This window comes from Apium graveolens, chromosome 5 (genome assembly GCF_009905375.1).
Source record: "Apium graveolens cultivar Ventura chromosome 5, ASM990537v1, whole genome shotgun sequence".
Lineage (NCBI taxonomy): Eukaryota > Viridiplantae > Streptophyta > Magnoliopsida > Apiales > Apiaceae > Apium > Apium graveolens.
Window position 1 is genome coordinate 8,398,284 of NC_133651.1, and position 19,822 is coordinate 8,418,105.

General features: G+C 33.3%; 1 long non-coding RNA gene across 1 annotated transcript in view; it reads right to left on the reverse strand.

The window, feature by feature from the left end:
• Positions 1–5,492: 5,492 nt before the first annotated feature.
• Positions 5,493–19,822, reverse strand: part of LOC141723966 (uncharacterized) — a 62,004-nt gene continuing 47,674 nt past the window's right edge. Inside the window, exon 2 of the long non-coding RNA XR_012576423.1 lies at positions 5,493–5,713. This is a non-coding gene — a long non-coding RNA (uncharacterized LOC141723966). The remainder of the gene's footprint in view (positions 5,714–19,822) is intronic.

A 19,822-nucleotide genomic window follows, 5' to 3' on the forward strand; every position in this document is an offset into this window, starting at 1 on the left:
TTTTATCTAATCATGATTTAATTATTGTTTAATTGGGTAACAATGATGTATTACTAGATACCGCTCATTGTTTATAATTTTATTAGAGAATAAAATTATACCCAATTAAATAATAGCCTATAGGTTCGCACAAATAGAGCACTTAATGAAATAGTTAATTTAAATTATGGATTTAAATTAATTGATGATTATTTGAATTTTATTATAATTAAGTAAGACTTAATTGAGATAATATAAATTCGAATTAAAAGGAATGTTTTTGCCCATAATAATTAAGTATGACTTAGTTATTAATTAAATAATAGAAATTCGTTTTATTATTTAATCCAATACCTACTAGGGTTGGGCTTTGGTATTATGGGCCTTTTTAATCAGTCATTATAAATAGATAATGAGAGGTTAAAGAGGCTTGTACGTTTTTAAGAAAACCCTAGCAGCAAAGAGAGGCAGAGGCAATTCAGATCATCAAGAAGGAGGCTAGTACATCCATTCCGTAGTCAAGTTCGTGAGACATTCTTGAAGGTGCTCGTGTGGATACCATAGAGGTGTTTCTCCGAGAGGTAGACACAAAGCGTGATAGCTAGGATCTCCGTTGAGTTCGTGAAAGTTAATCTCTTGAAAGGTATGATTCGTTATCTCCATAATCTGCCCATAATTATACATGGATCCTGTTTTTGAGTTTCGAAATTTTTGTTTTATTTACATTTATCCGCTGCGTTTTGTGCCTTCGGAACCCAACAATGGCATAAGAGCTACGTGTATATAGGGCTGATTTGGTTACGTGTTTACTGTATTTTTACAAGTATGCATGTGTGATGAGTCTGCCATGATAACAGTTATGTTATATGAGTCTGCCATGATAACAGTTATGTTATATGAATGATATAATGAATCTGTTAATGATCTATATGATGATACTAGTATGTTTAAGATCTGTCATAACTCATATGTATGCGATCTCTTAAAATATGTATACTGATACACATTTTTGGTAACTGGGATATGGATCGTGTGTATACTGATACATGCTTCTGGAATAGTATTCTGATACATGTTTTTCTAGTATTCTGATACTTGATTTTGCAAAAATTTCCGCCATCGGGGTGCTCGCTGCCCCCCGATCCGCGTGCTTAGGGTTTCGTTTTTAATTTGTGCTTATGACATATGCTTTACTTATTTATTATTCTTGATTGGATCATGATAAGTGATAAATAGTATGTCATCTTTATATGATCTATCATGTTCTTTAATGGTTACTTGAGCATGGTGCATAGTTATGGCCTTAAGACCTTAGTTGTAATGGTTTATTCTTTTGGTTTGTAATAAATACGACTTGCATGTCATTTTCTATTTGTAGTTGTTTTATCTCGAATGTAACTTGAGTTCTTTTGTAAGTTCATTAGTATAATTCTTAATGTAACATCCAAGAAGGACAAGGGAAAGAGGAGGCATCCTATGGAGGCCAAGGAGACAATGGAAGCAATAGAGAAGACATAAGTAATAGTTATTTTTACACCATAGATTGACCTTGATCTTTTCATTAGCCTGAAAAGATCACATAGGATTGGGTCATAACTATTGCACGTTTACTTTACGTACTTTTCATATGATGTATAAATAGTATGTGTAGAGTAGAAAATGCATGTTTTAATTAGATTAATGATGCATGTATGTATTAGATACATCACCCATGCCATGCCTTTAAACAAGATAAAATCTGTAACGACTCAAGATTTAAAATTAACAAACGATCATGAGATTCTCGTGTTTATGAAACACGGAATAAAATACGAATTTTCTTTATTTCTGACATGGGGCGATTTTGTCAACAACGGGTTCATAGAACTTGTAAGGCTGTGGGTTTTAAGCGAGACCGATGTGACTCCTCCACTACTTGGAAATCAAACCATTGACGAGTATTGATTTGAAGTATTTTATTCAAGGAAAAATTGGGAATCTCTTTATGATGGGATCATGATCGTTCTAAATTAAAAATCCCTAAGTAAAAATATTAAGTTTTAATCAGATGCTTTCCAATGAATGAACACTCATTAAATCCTAGATCGATAAGGGGAAGGGCTGTCAGTGGCAGGGGACTCCTATCTATCATGCTGAAATGCGACGAATATAAACGGTTATATTCGGACGTTGTATCATTGGGTCTAACTTAACTGAGTCATCATAATAAGGTGAATATAAACGGTTATATTCAACTATTATGAACTTAGAAGCATAGAGTTTGGTTAAAAATCTATTAGATAGATAAGATCAATTGTTGTTCACCAAATTATCCAAGAATTATATATGATATAATTGACAACTGTTGTCTACCTAAATAATCATGTTTAAGGATACCAGTGGTCGACTTAGAACATGACGAAATATGGATCTTGGCTCACTAGAAAGATTTATGGGATATACTTTCCGAATTAATAGTTAGGGCTATTAATTTGATAAAAAAATAGTGGGAGATATATTATGAATATATCATAATCATATGAACATAAAATTTTAACTCAGACAATCTAATGTTTATTTTGCACATTTATTATTGTAGATACTGAGTAATGGCAAACAACACAAACACACTATCCGTACGTTCAGTCCTTGAGAAGGACAAGCTGACAGGAGGAAACAACTTCCTAGACTGGCAGAGGAATTTGAGGATTGTCCTCAGGCAGGAGCGCAAGCTTCATGTCATTGATATTCATCCTCCAGGCCCCCTTCTTGAGGGTGCTACTACTGATGAATGAGCAGCACGCACAAGGGATGAGAATGATGCAAATGATGTTGCATGTCTTATGTTGACAACTATGAGTGCTGAGCTTCAAAGACAGCATGTGCATATGGATGCATATACTATCAATGAGCACTTGCAAAGCATGTTTGCAAGCCAAACTCGTCAAGAAAGGTTCAACACGAGTAAGTCACTTTTTAATTGCAAACAAGGGGCGAGTGAACCAGTTGGCCCACATGTTCTGAAGATGATTGGTTACATTGAGTACCTTGAAACTTTGGGTTTCCCGATTGGTCCGGAAACTGGTATTGACCTAATCATGAATTCTTTGAACAACAAATTCACTCAGTTTGTTGTGAACTACAATATGAATGAATTTGACAAAACACCTACTGAATTGTTGCATATGTTGAGAACATATGAGACCAACATGAAGACAGCTGAACCTGCTCCCATACTGATGGTGGAAAATAAAGGTACGGCCAAAGGAAAGGGCAAATGGAAGGGTAAGAAGAAGATTGGATCTGATTCTACACCCAAACCAAAGTCAGGTCCTAAACAGGCTTTAAAGCCTAAAGGTGGTGTGGCCAAGGGTGAATGTCACTACTGTAAGAAAGATGGTCACTGGAAGAGAAACTGTCCAATTTACTTGGAGGATCTGAAGAAAAAGAAAGCAGTTCAGATTTCTGGATCAGGTATTTATGTTATAGAAGTCAATTTTTCTATTTCTACATCTTGGGTATTTGATACTGGATGTGCTTCTCATATTTGTATAAATGTGCAGGGCCTGCAGAGAAGTAGAACTTTGGCTAAGGGAGAAGTGGACCTAAGAGTAGGCAATGGAGCAAAAGTTGATGCTTTAGCTGTAGGGACTTATTATTTATCTATGCCCTCTGGGCTTGTTTTAGAACAAGAAGACTGTTTTTACGTGCCTGCGATTCGCAGAAACATTATTTCTGTTTCTTGTTTGGACAAGAAAGGTTTTTTGTTTACAATAAAGAACAACAGTTGCTCTTTTGCTTTGAATGATTTAACCTATGGTGTTGCGCCTTTATTTAATGGTTTATATGTTCTTGATTTAGATAACCCTGTCTGTAATATAGAAAACAAATGACTTAAAATGAATGACTCAAATCAAACATACATCTGGCATTGTCGTCTAGGCCACATAAATGAGGCACGCATATCCAAATTACATAAGGATGGATACTTGGATAAGTTTGATTTTGAATCATACCAAGAATGCGAATCTTGTTTGCTTGGTAAGATGACTAAAGCCCCTTTCACTGGTAAGGGTCAAAGGGCCACTAAACGTCTGGAGCTAATATATAGTGATGTATGTGGCCCTACTGCGTGTAATGGCTAGAGGAGGCTACTACTACTTCATAACATTTACTGATGATTTCAGTAGATATGGATATGTATATCTTATGAAGAACAAATCCGATTCTTTTGAAAAATTTAAAGAATACAAGGTTGAAGTAGAGAAGCAAATTGGCGGAGATGCAAGTATTAAGATCTTACGATCCGATCGTGGGGGTGAATACTTAAGCACCGAATTTAGAGAGTATTTGAAAGAGAGTGGTATTGTATCACAACTCACTCCGCCAGGAACACCTCAATGGAATGGAGTTTCAAAGAGGAGAAATCGCACCTTGTTGGACATGGTGCGATCGATGATGAGTCATGCAGATCTTCCAATTAGTTTCTGGGGTTACGCTCTAGAAACAGCGGTTTTCACACTTAACCGTGTTCCTACTAAGAAGGTTCAAAAGACTCCATATGAGATATGGAAAGAGAAACGGTCAGGCATGAACTTTATGAAAGTTTGGGGATGTAAGGCGTTTGTAAAACTGGACCATTTTTAAGTACTAAATGAGATTTTACCAGGTCTAGCGAAAACAACATAGATTGTATTGAGAAATGATTAATCAGTACATACTAGATAAGTTTCCTAAAACGCAAGAAACTAAATCTTTATATTTCGCTATTTTTGGAGGCCTGTGATTTACAACTTAAAGTAGAAATTTCACAGTCAAATCAACAAGAAACAAATGAGCACTTGACCTAAGACGTTAATATGCTTGTCGATATCAGCAAATAAGCAATGCAAGCTTATAATTACAGGAATAACATCTCAAAGTAGAAACTTCACTATGAATTAAATAAGAAACAAAAAGAAAATATTTGACCTATGAACTCAATATACTTGTTGATTTTAGCAATACTCTAAGAGGGCGTTTGGAAACTTACATTTCATTTCAAATTAGGGATTTCAAATGACAGTATTTGAGTTGTCATTTCAAATTCTCATGTTTATACTAATATTTGAATGTCCTGGATTTCAAATGAAATCCAAATTCTCAAACAGCTTATTTGATCAAATCCAAAATTTCAAATGAAATCTAGTTTCCCAAACGGGCCATAAGGTATATCTAATTTATTTATTAACCCTCTATGTGAATCAAACAGTCTTACAAAATAAAGGCATAGCAACCAGGTTGCAGCAAAGACAATAAATTAAAAAATTCTGCTTTATTTTCTCCTCTGAAGAGGAAAATGTTAATTACCTTGATGAGTTTTCCATCAACTGCAACAGTTCTCATGTTTCCCAAAGAAAATGTTTCCAAATTCAGCGGTGGCAATGGCTTTTGCAAATAAAATCTTATAGCGTCGTTACAATATTAACACTTCATTCTACATATATCGTTAGAATGATTTGACATGATTCTTTGCAATATTTATCAACACTTCATTAGATATTAACATGAAAAAGATTGATCTCGGAAATATATGAATATATCCGCTGAACTTAAGAGACCCTAGCTCATAAAGTTTCATTATTATCAATATTATTCTGAAACATCAGCAAGTTGTGAAGTATAACCTAAATACAGTTTGAAAACAACCTGTATTTTGGTAGAAATAGATTGCTGCTTGACATTCCTTAGATCTTCTAGTTTGCAGTCATCAAACCTGCATTTCTAATATTGATATTCAGTATACATAGAGAGTAAAAAATTACGCTAAAATTAGATGTGTTGGCTTGCAATTAAGGTGCTATTAATAATTATTTGTTCCACTTCTTCTCCAAAAAGAGATATACATATATATGTGGATTTTGGCTGGATCATACATAGTTATCAGCTAGCACCACTAATTCAGCAGTGGTGCAACCAGATATTGGCACTTGAACAATCGGTAATTAAATAAATATGTTTCCTAACTTAACACACATACTAGATTTTACTAATTATTATCAAGTTCTAATTTAGTTGCACCCGAAAAAGATACAAGTCCTGTTGGAAACGTAGATGGGCTTTATACCAAAATATTACAATAATATTAATATAACAACACAGTAATAGGAGATTACTCTTATTTCTTAATAATAGTAATACAACTTATAAATATAAGTGTTTACACACACTACTATTTTTTCTCTCACAAGGGCTTCAGCTCTTTTATTTCTCTCTATGAATTTCACTATTGGTGTAGTATACAAGAATGCAGGAATGCCTTATTTATAGGCTCTGAGATGATGACCTAATTGCTTAAGTAATATTGTTGCTGACCTAATTGCTTACATAGACATACATTTAATTCAAGCATATCAAATTTCAATATCTAGGTTCCGTGTTTTGTGCAATCTTCAACTCAGCCTACCTTATTTGCAGGGCTTCATTTAAGAACTTACAGATGACAAGCAGCTTCCATCCTTCTAGACAATATGAATAGTTTGACATCTTGCTGGACTCTTCCTCATTCAACTCTTATCCTGAAAATATATAGTTGTGCTGCTGCAATTACATTTCACGTACTCTTCCTTATTATCTGGTACACACAGCTGGATACTTATTTAATACCTGACTTTTTATTTTGCAAATTCTAGATGCCAGCTTTTACTTATACATATGAGGGTTTGAATTCTAACACTCCCCCTCAAACCCGATTCTGCATTCTGAGTTTCTTTTTCATTTTCAAAAATATCTCTGGCTTCAATGGCTTTGTGAAAATATCGGCTAAATTTTCTTCTGTTCTGCAGTGCACCAATTCCACAATTTTATCATTTATCTTTTCTCGAAGAAAATGATATTTAATATTAATGTGCTTGCTTCGACTGTGGGATACTGGATTTTTCGCGAGTGAAATAGCAGATTTATTATCCACATAAATAGTAATCGGATCAACCTTTGCAAGATTTAACTCGCCCAATATGTAGCCTAGCCACATAGCTTGACATGCGCATGCTGCTGCTGCCATATACTCCGCCTCACATGTTGAGAGAGCAACTGTTTGTTGCTTCTTTGATGACCACGAAAATATTGCTGAACCAATATGAAAAGCATAACCTGAAGTGCTTTTCCCGTCATCCAAATCTCCACCATAATCACTGTCTGAGTAGCCAACTAATTTTGAATCTTGAGAATGAGTGTAAAATAAACCATGATCAAGTGTACCTTTAATGTATCTCAAAATTCTTTTAGCTGCCATGAAGTGATCTTGCTTCGGCTTCTCCATGTACCTACTAACCAGTCCAACCGCATACATGATATCCGGACGAGTAAAAGTTAGGTACCTCAGACTTCCAACCAAACTTTTGAACAATGTCGGATTTACCGACTCCCTCGTTGAATCAATTCTGAGCTTTATGCTTGCTTCTGCTGGTGTGCTCACCGGCTTGCATTCCTCCATTTTGAACTTCTTTAAAATTTGCTCCGCATATTTTTTATGAGACATAAAAATCCCATCTTTCTTTTGCTTCACCTCGACTCCAAGAAAGTATGACATTTGACCAATATCTGTCATCTCAAATTCGTTAGTCATAACTTTCTTAAAATCATCAAACATACCAGGGTTGTTTCCTGTAAAGATCATGTCATCCACGTACAAGCACACGATCATAATATCTCCCCCTGAATTTGTCTTTGTATAGAGGGCATGCTCGTATGGACTCTTCACGAAACCATTTTTCTGAAAATATTCATCAACCCTTGTATTCCATGCTCGCGGAGCTTGCTTCAAACCATATAATGCTTTTCTTAGCCGATAGACTTTATCTTCCTTGCCTTTATGAACATATTCGGGAGGCTACTCAATATAGACTTCTTCTTCAAGATAACCATTCAGAAATGCCGACTTCACGTCCATCTGAAAAATCTTCCATTGATTTTGAGCTGCAATTGCTGTAAGCAGTCTTATGGTATCAACTCTTGCAACTGGAGCAAATACCTCATCATAGTCAATGCCATATCGCTGCTTGTAGCCTTTAGCCACTAGCCTCGCCTTGTGCTTTTCCACTTCACCATCCTGATTTGTCTTTGTCTTGTAGACCCACTTGACACCAATTGCTTTGTGTCCTTCTGGAAGATCTGTGAGCTCCCATGTATCATTTTTCTTGATTGCGCCAATTTTTTCATCCATGGCTTTATTCCATTTGCTTTCTTCAGAAGCTTCCTCAAATGTAACTGGATCACACTCAGCCATTAAGCAAAACAATGAATAATCAAAGGTAGTTTGTACCGGACTTGTTGCTTCATATATATTATCCAAACTCCGCATTTTCCTTGGCGCTCCCCCTGAACTGCTGCTTCCTCCCGTGGATGGTGTTGATCCAAAAGTTTGTTGATTTGGACTTGGTGGAGGAGTTTGATCATCGTCTCCGTCATCTTCAATGTTCCGGTTATCACCGTCATCGTCTTTGACAATAATTTTAAACCAGAAAAACCAAGATGACCATATCTTAAATGCCATAACCACGAGTCATTTTTAATGACCATCTTCAAACACCTCTGCATCTTCGTCTGTATATCAAGTGTAAACAAACGATTCTTTGACATCTCCACATCTGCAATTAATTCTTGATCCCGATTCCTGATGACGAGAGAATTATCCTGCATCTGTATATAATGTCCTTTCTCCCCAAGTTGGCCAAGACTGATGATGTTACTTTTCAAAGCAGGTATATGGTAAACATCATTAATAAACTTTTTCTCACCATTCTTCAATACAATCGTAATTGTACCTTTACCTTTGACTGGAATCTTCGATAAATCACCAAACGTAACTTCTCCGCTGATGGTCTCGTCTATCTCCGTAAATAAATCCTTGTGGCCCGTCATGTGGTTGCTCGCACCAGAGTCAAGATACCAAACATTTTTCTTGCTCTCCTCGTCGCCTTTATAAGTGAGGAACATAGCAGTGCCAATATCTTTGTCTTCTTTTGCTGCTGCAAAATGACTTCTTTCTTCCACTTTCGGTGATCTACATTCATAACTGAAATGGCCAAATTTATTGCAATTATAGCACTGAAATTGAGACTTGTCACCTCGTTGAAATCCTCCTCGTCCTCGTCCTCTAAAATTCTGACCATGGCCAGATGGACGATAACCTTCAGTGTTCTGGCTTCTGTTGAAGGACTGTCTTCCACGTCCTCTTCCACCACGGTAGCCACCTCTAAAGCCACCTCTTCCACGACCAGAACTGCTACTGCTTGAACTTTCACCAATGGACACCTTACTTTGCAACGCCTTTTCTAAATGGCTTGTATCATCATACTGGTTCATCCGCTGCTCATGCGCTTGAAGTGAACCAACTAGCTCATCAATGGAAATTTTGGACAAATCTTTTGACTCCTCGATAGAAGTAACCACGTAATCAAATTTTCTCATCAACGAACGGAGTAATTTTTCCATGACCCGAACATCATCGAGACTTTCTCCATTTCTCTTCATCTCATTTGTCACTGTTTTTAAACGAGTAACATATTCACCAATATTTTCTGAGGCCTTCATTTTAATATTTTCGAACTTGCCACGAAGAACTTGGAGCCGCACCTTTTTTACTTTCTCCACGCCTTGGAATGATTTCTGCAAAATCTCCCACGCATCTTTTGCTGTTTTTGCTTCTGAAATTTTTTCAAAGGTAGATTCATCAACACCTTGAAAAATTGTGTACAACGCCTTTTTGTCCTTTTTACGGGACTCCTTTAACGCCGTCTTCTCGGCATTTGGAAGTGCTGCTTCAGCGGTTGCATCTGCGGGCTCATTAAACCCACTTTCGACAATATCCCAATTATCGTAGGAACCGAGTAACACCTTCATTTGGATACTCCAATTCCCGTAATTTGTCGCCGTCAACTTCGGAATGTTGGGCTACACCATATTCGCCATTTTCTTGAACGGAACGCTGGCTCGGATACCACTTGTTGGAAACGTAGATGGGCTTTATACCAAAATATTACAATAATATTAATATAACAACACAGTAATAGGAGATTACTCTTATTTCTTAATAATAGTAATACAACTTATAAATATAAGTGTTTACACACACTGCTATTTTTTCTCTCACAAGGGCTTCAGCTCTTTTATTTCTCTCTATGAATTTCACTATTGGTGTAGTATACAAGAATGCAGGAATGCCTTATTTATAGGCTCTGAGATGATGACCTAATTGCTTAAGTAATATTGTTGCTGACCTAATTGCTTACATAGACATACATTTAATACAAGCATATCAAATTTCAATATCTAGGTTCCGTGTTTTGTGCAATCTTCAACTCAGCCTACCTTATTTGCAGGGCTTCATTTAAGAACTTACAGATGACAAGCAGCTTCCATCCTTCTAGACAATATGAATAGTTTGACATCTTGCTGGACTCTTCCTCATTCAACTCTTATCCTGAAAATATATAGTTGTGCTGCTGTAATTACATTTCACGTACTCTTCCTTATTATCTAGTACACACAGCTGGATACTTATTTAATACCTGACTTTTTATTTTGCAAATTCTAGATGCCAGCTTTTACTTATACATATGAGGGTTTGAATTCTAACAAGTCCACAGCCATATACAGACCTAGTTCATGTTAACTGTTAAAGTGTGAGAATTGAGGATATATATGATACGACAACCTTGTTAGTTTTTCAGTTTCCCACTTGTAATGCTTAAATAGATGAGGACAGTGGCTCAAATTCATCAGTTTTACCTTCATCACAGCTCTCACAGATAAGAGCCGCAGACTTATCACCCTGTCTGCTGGCCATCTTGATATTCTTTTGAACAGTCTTGCAGCTGTCTCGAGACTTGCCATTCATTGCTAATAGCATATTTCTCCATTTGTCCTGACAACTATATTCAAAAGTATTGTGGAGAAAAAGATACATAATAATGGAACCAAGGAAGGCTCGCATATATTCTTGCTGACAGTAATTATACTAGTATGTGCATAATTAGCTGATTCTTATTACTATTCAATCTGAGAGTAAGGTATTTATCAGCAATGAAAGAAGGTGTGTGCAAAGTTCATCATACCTTGAGGTCCACATTAGAACGTGCACGCAAGATACTTCCGAACTGGTGGTCTTTGAGAATATCGGCCTATTTTCCCAGCACCGTGCTTAGTATTCCGTCTTTTAAAGCATCCTCCTCTTTGGTAGTCCACTTGAGATTACAAAGACCTGTTTCCTAGTATTATCTGTATGAAAGAGAAACAGTTAAAATCATGCTCGTCAGCACATTTGCATATAGAAAGAAGATAGTTAAAATTTTACTGAAACAAATTTAGCACAAACTACACTATATTCCACTTTTAATGTTTAAAGCAATCCCTCTAACCCTAACTTCCAGAGAAAACACAAGATATTGCACAGTTGTGGAAATGATTAATTATCATGATTCCACACCCGAAAATTGAAAAATTAAGTTGATTTTATATTCTACATGTGAGGAAAGTTATTAAAGACTAAAAGTAATATATAACTAACAAACAGGAAACTTAAGCTAAATCAAAAATACCAAGGACAAATTTGTACCCAAAGATCATCAAAGGTTACATAAGTCAAAATAACACATTAGATGTAGAAATGTCTAATAACTTTATGTATAGAAGGTAGAGCGTTGTGTGTTAGCATTTATATGCATTAAAACCCTTGTTTCATTTTAGTTTATTTTCCTTTATATTAAAGGGTATTCTTCCTTCATTCCTCCATGCTGATATTGGGTTAAAATATACCCCCACAATTCTCCCCTCAAACCAAGAGCTACAATTCTGGGGGCTTTACCTCCTAAGATGAATTTGACTGATCATCTTGTACTGCCGCTATTCATCTATTGAAACTGTCAGATGACCTCTAGCATGAAGACTTTCGACATAATGCATCAACCTCAAATCTTCAATTGCGAGTAGACTTAAGGTTCTCCACCATATATAGGACTTGCAGCCCGTCAACCCTCAAGTTCTAGCTTCTAAATCTTTACCTTCTGATAACACATGTTGGGCCCCTAGCACCCATATATAACTTCATAGTAGTATGATAATGTTCATTTTGGGTCAAGCCCGCAAATAATTGTTTTTGGACTCTCATACTAATAGGAAAGGAGTTAATAATGTGCTTATATGATATATCTAAAGAAAATTTTCCTTTCACTCATGTGAGATTTGGGTTGAGATCTCAATAGTCAGACCGAGGGGAGGCTATTCACTACAAGAAAATAAGGCTAAATTCAACTACATAAATACAACCAGGGTCAAATACAACCATATCTGGTTAAATTTAGGAGGCGCCGCTAAATTCAACCGCCAACAGTCATATTTAAAAACGGTTGTATTTAGGCGGTCGAATTAAGAAGCAATTACAATACGACCGAACTCAATTACAGCTGGAAACGGTTGAATTTAGCCGCTCCACTAAATTCAACCGTATTCCGTCTACTTTAGCCTCGCATAAATTCAACCCAATAATTACAACTGAAGCCTTTTACAACTGAAAACGGTTGAATTTATTCTTGCCAGAAAAATTTGAGGGCATTTTCCCGCCAATGGAATTTTCCCGCCAAAAAATGAGAGGGAAAAATTGGAGCCAAATATCAGCTTAAAATTTTAAAAAGTAATTTTTTAAAAAAAATCAGAAAAATAAAATTAATATTTTTAAATATTGCTAAAATATGTAAATAGAAATTAATTATACATTCATTCTAGATCTTGTAATTAATTTTTAATATTTTTACATAAGTTTAACTATTTTCAATTATTTTTACAATAGTTGAATGTTCTGTAATTAATTTTGCTAAATTCAACTACAAGTGGTTAGTTTATAATAATAATATATTCATCCTAATTCTTGTAATTAACTTTTTATTATTTTTACATATATTTAACTATTTTCGTTTATTTTCGACAAGTACTTCTTACAAATGTTTAGTCCCATATTGATGTTTCCATTTTTTTTAAACTTTTAGGAATGATTCAACCTTACAGAGTATTATGGTAATAATTTTAGAAAAAAATAAATGTATCTGATTTGCTATTTTAATAGTCAACTACTATTTTGACTAGTAGTCCCATATTGATGTTACAATTTTTTTAAAATATTTATGAATGTTCCAACGTTAAAGATGTCAAGATCTATATATTTTAGCGATATGATAAAAGTTTTAGAAAAAATTAAATGTTTTTGGTTTCCTATTTTAACAGTCAACTATTAGTTTGACCAGTACTTCTTACTAGAGTTTACTGATGTTTCGATTTTTTATAAATTGTTTATGAATGATCCAACCTTAAGGATGTCAGGATATATATATTATAGTGATATGATAAAAGTTTTAGAAAAAAATAAATGTTTTTGGTTTTCTATTTTAACAGTCAACTATGAGTTTGAACAGTACTTCTTGCTAGAGTTTAGTCTCATACTACTGTTTCGATTTTTTAAAAATAATTTATGAATGATTCAACCTTAAGGATATCAAGATATATATATTTTAGTGATATGATAAAAGTTTTAGAAAAAAATAAATGTTTTTGGTTTCCTATTTTAATAGTCAACTATTTGTTTGAGTCGTACTCCTTACTAGTGTTTAGTCCCATACTGATGTTTCGATTTTTTAAAAATTATTTATGAATGATCCAATCTTAAGGATGTCAAGATATATATATTTTAGTGATATGATAAAAGTTTTAGAAAAAAATAAATGTTTTTGGTTTTAACAGTCAACTATTAGTTTGACTCATACTCCTTACTAGTGTTTAGTCACATACTGATATTTTTCGATTTTTTAAAAATTATTTATGAATGATCCAACCTTAAGAATGTCAAGATATATATATTTTAGTGATATGATAAAAAATTTAGAAAAAATAAATATTTTTGGTTTCCTATTTTAACAGTCAACTATTAGTTTGACATGTACTTCTCACTAGAGTTTAGTCTCATACTGATGTTTTGATTTTTTCAAAATTATTTATGAATGATCCAACCTTAAGAATGTCAAGATATATATTTATATATACATATATTTTTTAGTGATATGATAAAAATTTTAGAAATAAATAACTATTTTTGGTTTCCTATTTTAATAGTCAACTATTAGTTTGACAAGTACTTCTTACTAGAGTTTAGTCCCATACTGATGTTTTGATTTTTTAAAAATTATTTATGAATGATACAACCTTAAGGACATCAAGATATATATATTTTAGTGATATAATAAAAGTTTTTATAAAAAAATAAATGTTTTTGGTTTCCTATTTTAACAGTCAACTATTAGTTTGACCCGTACTCCTTACTAGTGTTTAGTCCCATACTGATGTTTCGATTTTTTATAAATTATTTATGAATGATCCAACCTTAAGGATGTCAAGATATATATATTTTAGTGATATGATAAAAGTTTTAGAAAAAAATAAATGTTTTTGGTTTCCTATTTTAACAGTCAACTATTAGTTTGACCTGTACTCCTTAGTAGTGTTTTTTTTAAAATTATTTATGAATGATCCAACCTTAAGGATGTCAAGATATATATATTTTAGTGATATGATAAATTTTTTAGAAATAAATAAATATTTTTGGTTTCCTATTTTAACAGTCAACTATTAGTTTGACAAGTACTTTTCACTAGAGTTTAGTCTCATACTCCCATACTGATGTTTCAATTTTTTAAAAATTATTTATGAATGATCCAACCTTAAGGATTTCAAGATATATATATATATTTAGTGATATGGTAAAAGCTTTATAAAAAAATAAATGTTTTTGGTTTCCTATTTTAACAGTCAACTATTAGTTTGACCCGTACTCTTTACTAGTGTTTAGTCTCATACTGATGTTTCGATTTTTTAAAAATTATTTATGAATGATCCAACCTTAAGGATGTCAAGATATATATATATATTAGTGATATGATAAAAATTTTAGAAAAAAATAATTTTTTTGGTTTCCTATTTTAACATTCAACTATTTTAGCAATCAATGAGTAGTTTGACGAGTATTTCTTACTACTCTTTAGTCCCAAATTTTTTATTAAAATAAGGAGCTCTTAAATCAAATTATAAAAATTTTAATTTTTATTAAAAGAATGATTAAATAATTATAATAATTTTTAAAAAATTATTTGAACTTTTTTATAAAATAAAATAGATAGTATATCTCGGTTGATTTTATAAAATGACACTCCTAAATTCAACCGATAACAGTTGAGTATAGTGACACGTCAGCGATCCACGTGATTTTTATCCAACGCACGAGATTCAACCACTAAAAAAATAATCTAACGGTTGATTTTACATTATATAAAAACAAAATTAATAAAATAAAATACTTTTATTTTTACTTTATAACCCCCCACCCCAGTTCCCACCCACCACTACACCATAAATGGCCTACAGCAACACCAAGAAAATGTTACAACAGGCCCAAAAAAGTGTTACCACAGCCAGAAAAAGGCCTAAGGTAACATAAAATTTAAGTTGCTCTTTTTCGAGTTACCTTTGGCCCCTAAGGTAACATTTCCTTTGCCCTGGTGCAACATGTACTTTTGTGTTATAATAGACATCAAAGGTAACGTCAATGTATGTCTATACTATCACACTATATATGTTACCTTTGCACTTTGAATTTGTAAAAAAAAAATGGGGTCCACTTGTGGGGCCCATATTGGGGCCCACAGGTGAGCCCCATTTTTTATAATGATTTGTATTATATTAATTTGACATGATTTGTTTGTGAATTGAACACATATACCATTAACATGTTTTTCATATGTAAAAAGCAATACTACATGAAATTATGCTATTTGAAATCGAACAATCCCATCATTACATACCACAAAATGTATTACATCCAAACCAACTCAAACATTCAAACCATCACATGTCTAAAACTACGACAACGACAATTATTTTAACAAAACAAAATAGTTCAGTTCTTTACTAAACATTAGGAAAAAAAAGATAAACTTAATAAAATAGTAACACTGGAAATTCTTCACATTCTCCTCGACTTCAGACGCAAGTGTTTGGTCCACTTTTTGTTAAGTGTCCTCTTTTACCAGCATGTCCCTAACTGCATGATACCCCAAAGATAACAATGCACAAATTAGTTAAGCACTTCTGATAGATGCTTTAGGTAGACAAACATTAAACCGCATTCATGAGAGTGCAAAAGCATGGTAGAATTTAAAAAACAAATATAATGTACGTACAAAACAAAGTTAAAATACTTGAGGGGCAGGAATGATATAACCGAAATAGATAAAGCCTTATACGATGTAATTCTAAAGAAATTACATTACAGTAGCATGTAATTCCAGAAATACAGGTTCAACAGAAATGCATCTGGTGACATGCATTAAGCAGAACGCAGACAAAGCATTACAGTATCATGTAATTCCAGAAATACAGGTTCAACAGAAATGCAGGTGAGTATTTAAATTGTGGACAAAGAGGTATATGTCAAAAAGGCCGACAACCTCTAAAAATGAATTTCGCATCCATGACAGAACAATGTATATTAACTGACTGTTCTGGTGCTAAGAAACCCCTCAGATAAGTAAATTCAACAAAATCACATATCTTGCTTTAACATCTGTTTTATACAGATTCAATTGCAAATTTAAATGAACAAACTGCAGATGTGAAGATATAAATTACCTGATCCCTGCAACAATCCCAGCTGACATTATTTTTTATGTTTCAGCATAATGTTGCCCCTTGATCCATGTAAGTGCCGTAGCACAAACTGCGTATAAATATCACTAGGCGTTAAATTCAGCGCTGCCAATTTCATAATCAATTCAAATTTACAAGATTATCACCAGTCAAAACTTTGCATTACTTCTGTAATAATATTCTACAATCTAAGCATAAGTAAAGAAAGGTGTACAAACTTAGGTTCTATATTCTTCACATGCTAAACAGATGTTTATTTTCCCTGGTCTTCCTAAATAGCATCTAAATATGTGCTAACTAATAGATCCACAAGAATCTATATCAAAAAGCAATGGTAGAGCTAGAAAACCTTAACTCAGGGGACAGGGCACTAAAATAAATTAAAAACATACAAGTCAGACATCTCTTTATAAAAAAAAATTCTCTACTGGGGGCAAAAATTATTTCCAATCATATATCATAATATGATTAGTATTTTTTTTTATTTTTGGGTTTAGTGGGGACTATAATTCCCTCCAGCTTGTATGTACACTTAAACATCGATAACTAACATTCAAGGAGAATTTTATTCAATTATTGAGATTATTCAATTCCGAAGTTTAAATACATTGTCTCTTCTACACTGGTATGTTTAGACCGAAAGAAGTTTTTAGCAAACCTATTATTCTTATTCAGTACCAACATTTGGTATCCATTATTGATTTCATTCTTAATCCATTACAAAAATAAAATAGCATGTTCATAAATACATAGAAATAATAGAAAGTATCATTTTAAATGTGACAACATAAATATGTATAAAGAAGAAAACAATAAAAATGTAGATTACCAGTCTCAAGAATGAAAGCGAAAAAGGAATTAGCTAGCTTATGAAAAGCATTGAGACTCAAATATCCAGCTAAAATGAGCAATAGACCTATGCCAAGACCTCCGCCAAGAGACACAGTGCTTCCGTTCTTGATAAATCCAGTGATCCCTCCGCAAGCAACCAGCATTCCATATGGGATCGTAAAGAAAAAATCAGTACTTACCTCTTCTTAGCTGCAACAACAGAAATTAACAAATTACTAGGTTATACCAACACTCTCAACAGAGAGAAACAAAAAGCTGGCGTGTTAGTTGCATGTACATTTATAACTCATCTGATTCATGAAATGTTCTAGTATAGTAATGCTTAATATTACAATAACTGCACATTTTTTACCTTCTCTCAGTTTGATTCTTATCTTGTTTGTCTTTGGATGGCTTCTGTACAGTAAACTTATGCAGCAGTGGTTTATCCATTGTGAGCTTTAGGAGATTCTCGGTTAGGAGATTCTCGGTGTATATAAATGAATTACACTCGACAGGAATCCCACGCATCCTAACCTTCTTGACTTTATTCTTGTCAAGGTCATACCACAAAAGCTTTTCTGTATCGACCTCTAGAAGTACATCACTACAACTATATTAATCAAAAAATAGATAAATGATTGATAGATAAATAGCTACACCTAATACTCATACCAATCAGTACTATTAGAAAAGGTACAAAAATCACTAAATTAAAAAACTAGAAGTAGTCTATATCTCAAAAATTATCACAAGATTCAATTAAAACTTCAAAAAAAAATCCCAAAAATCAACAAAAACATATAAATAAACAAATCGTTCCTTAACTGAAAGTGCAGACCTAGACGAGACAATCTCCGCAAGCATCTATATACAAATAAACAGAGAAAAACTCATATAAACATATAAAAGCCAATAACACAAAAAAACCCTAATTGTAAAAATCCAATTTGGAAAAATACCTTTAGATAAAACCCTAATTGAGAAACCCGATTGCAGAAGAATAACCGATTGTAGAACAAGAAGACTCGATATCAGTGAAGCCCCAAACCAATTGTGTTGAGAAACATGAATGTAAAACAAGACGACCCGGTTGAATCCTTTTGCAGTGAAGCCCTAAATTGATAGGGCGTGAATCAATTGAACAAAGACCTAGCTAATCTATAATTCAGTTCAATTGAAAATTGATAGTGACTGAGAGAGAGAATTTTAGAATGTGATAGAGCAACTGTGAGAGATGTTTAGATGTTTAGATATTTTTAGACTGAGAGAGATGCTTCTCCAAAATTTTGAGCCCGCTCTCTCAAAATTTTGAAGTCACCTGATCTGAGTCCAATGAGAGCCCAAGAAGAGTTCAAACAACTGTCCCTAATTTCACTTTTATTTTTTATTTTTTTAATAAACTTTTAAATTTAAAGAGTGTTCAATTTTTTTATTAATAAAAATTATCAGTTACTAATTAGTACAGTTAACAAAATTTAACAAAAAAACTATTTTATCATTCTTAGCTAATATTAATATTATTGTTTAATTAAATTATCAAAATTGATTAATTTTCAAGTCAAATAATTATATATATTTATTTTTTTGTAAAAAGTTACTTTTTTATCTATTACCACCCTATTGTAACATAAATTTCCACATGTTACCGTATGTAACACTTTGAAGTTATAGTAACATGGTACAAAGGCTATGGTAACATAAAAAATACTACGTTGCGGTAGGCTAAGATGAGCATAGCTAAGGTAACATATTTTTTTAACACGCATGATTAAACGATTGCGATAGGGCATCTATGGCATAGTGCACCCCCGTTCCCTTTCCCCCTGTTCATTCTTGCCCTCCCCGGCTCCCCTCCCCCCTCCTTTTTCTTTTTCCGGCCAACTTTTTATTTTTTTCCGGCCAATCCCTCTTTATTCCTTTACCAATTCCCTTTTCTTCTATTTTTCTACAACTCAATTACCCGCATCTCAAAAACCATTTTTTATCTTTATTTTTCGAACAAAAACTTAGGTGGGTTTTTAAAATTTGGTGTTTTAATTTCGTTTTTTATTATGGGTTTGTGTTTAAGAAAGTTGGAGGAGTATATGTATGAAATTTTTGAAGTGAAAACTTGAAATTTGTATAAATTAAATTTGGTATGATTTTTGATTCATATATTAGTTCTTGATGAATTGTTTTATATTAATATAATTATTGATAATCGATTGTACGTTATTAGCTATGCTTGGGATACTAGTTTGTTGAATTTTGTTGAGATTTACATGATTTCGAGTTTGGCCGGAAAGTTATGATTTTAATCGGAAAA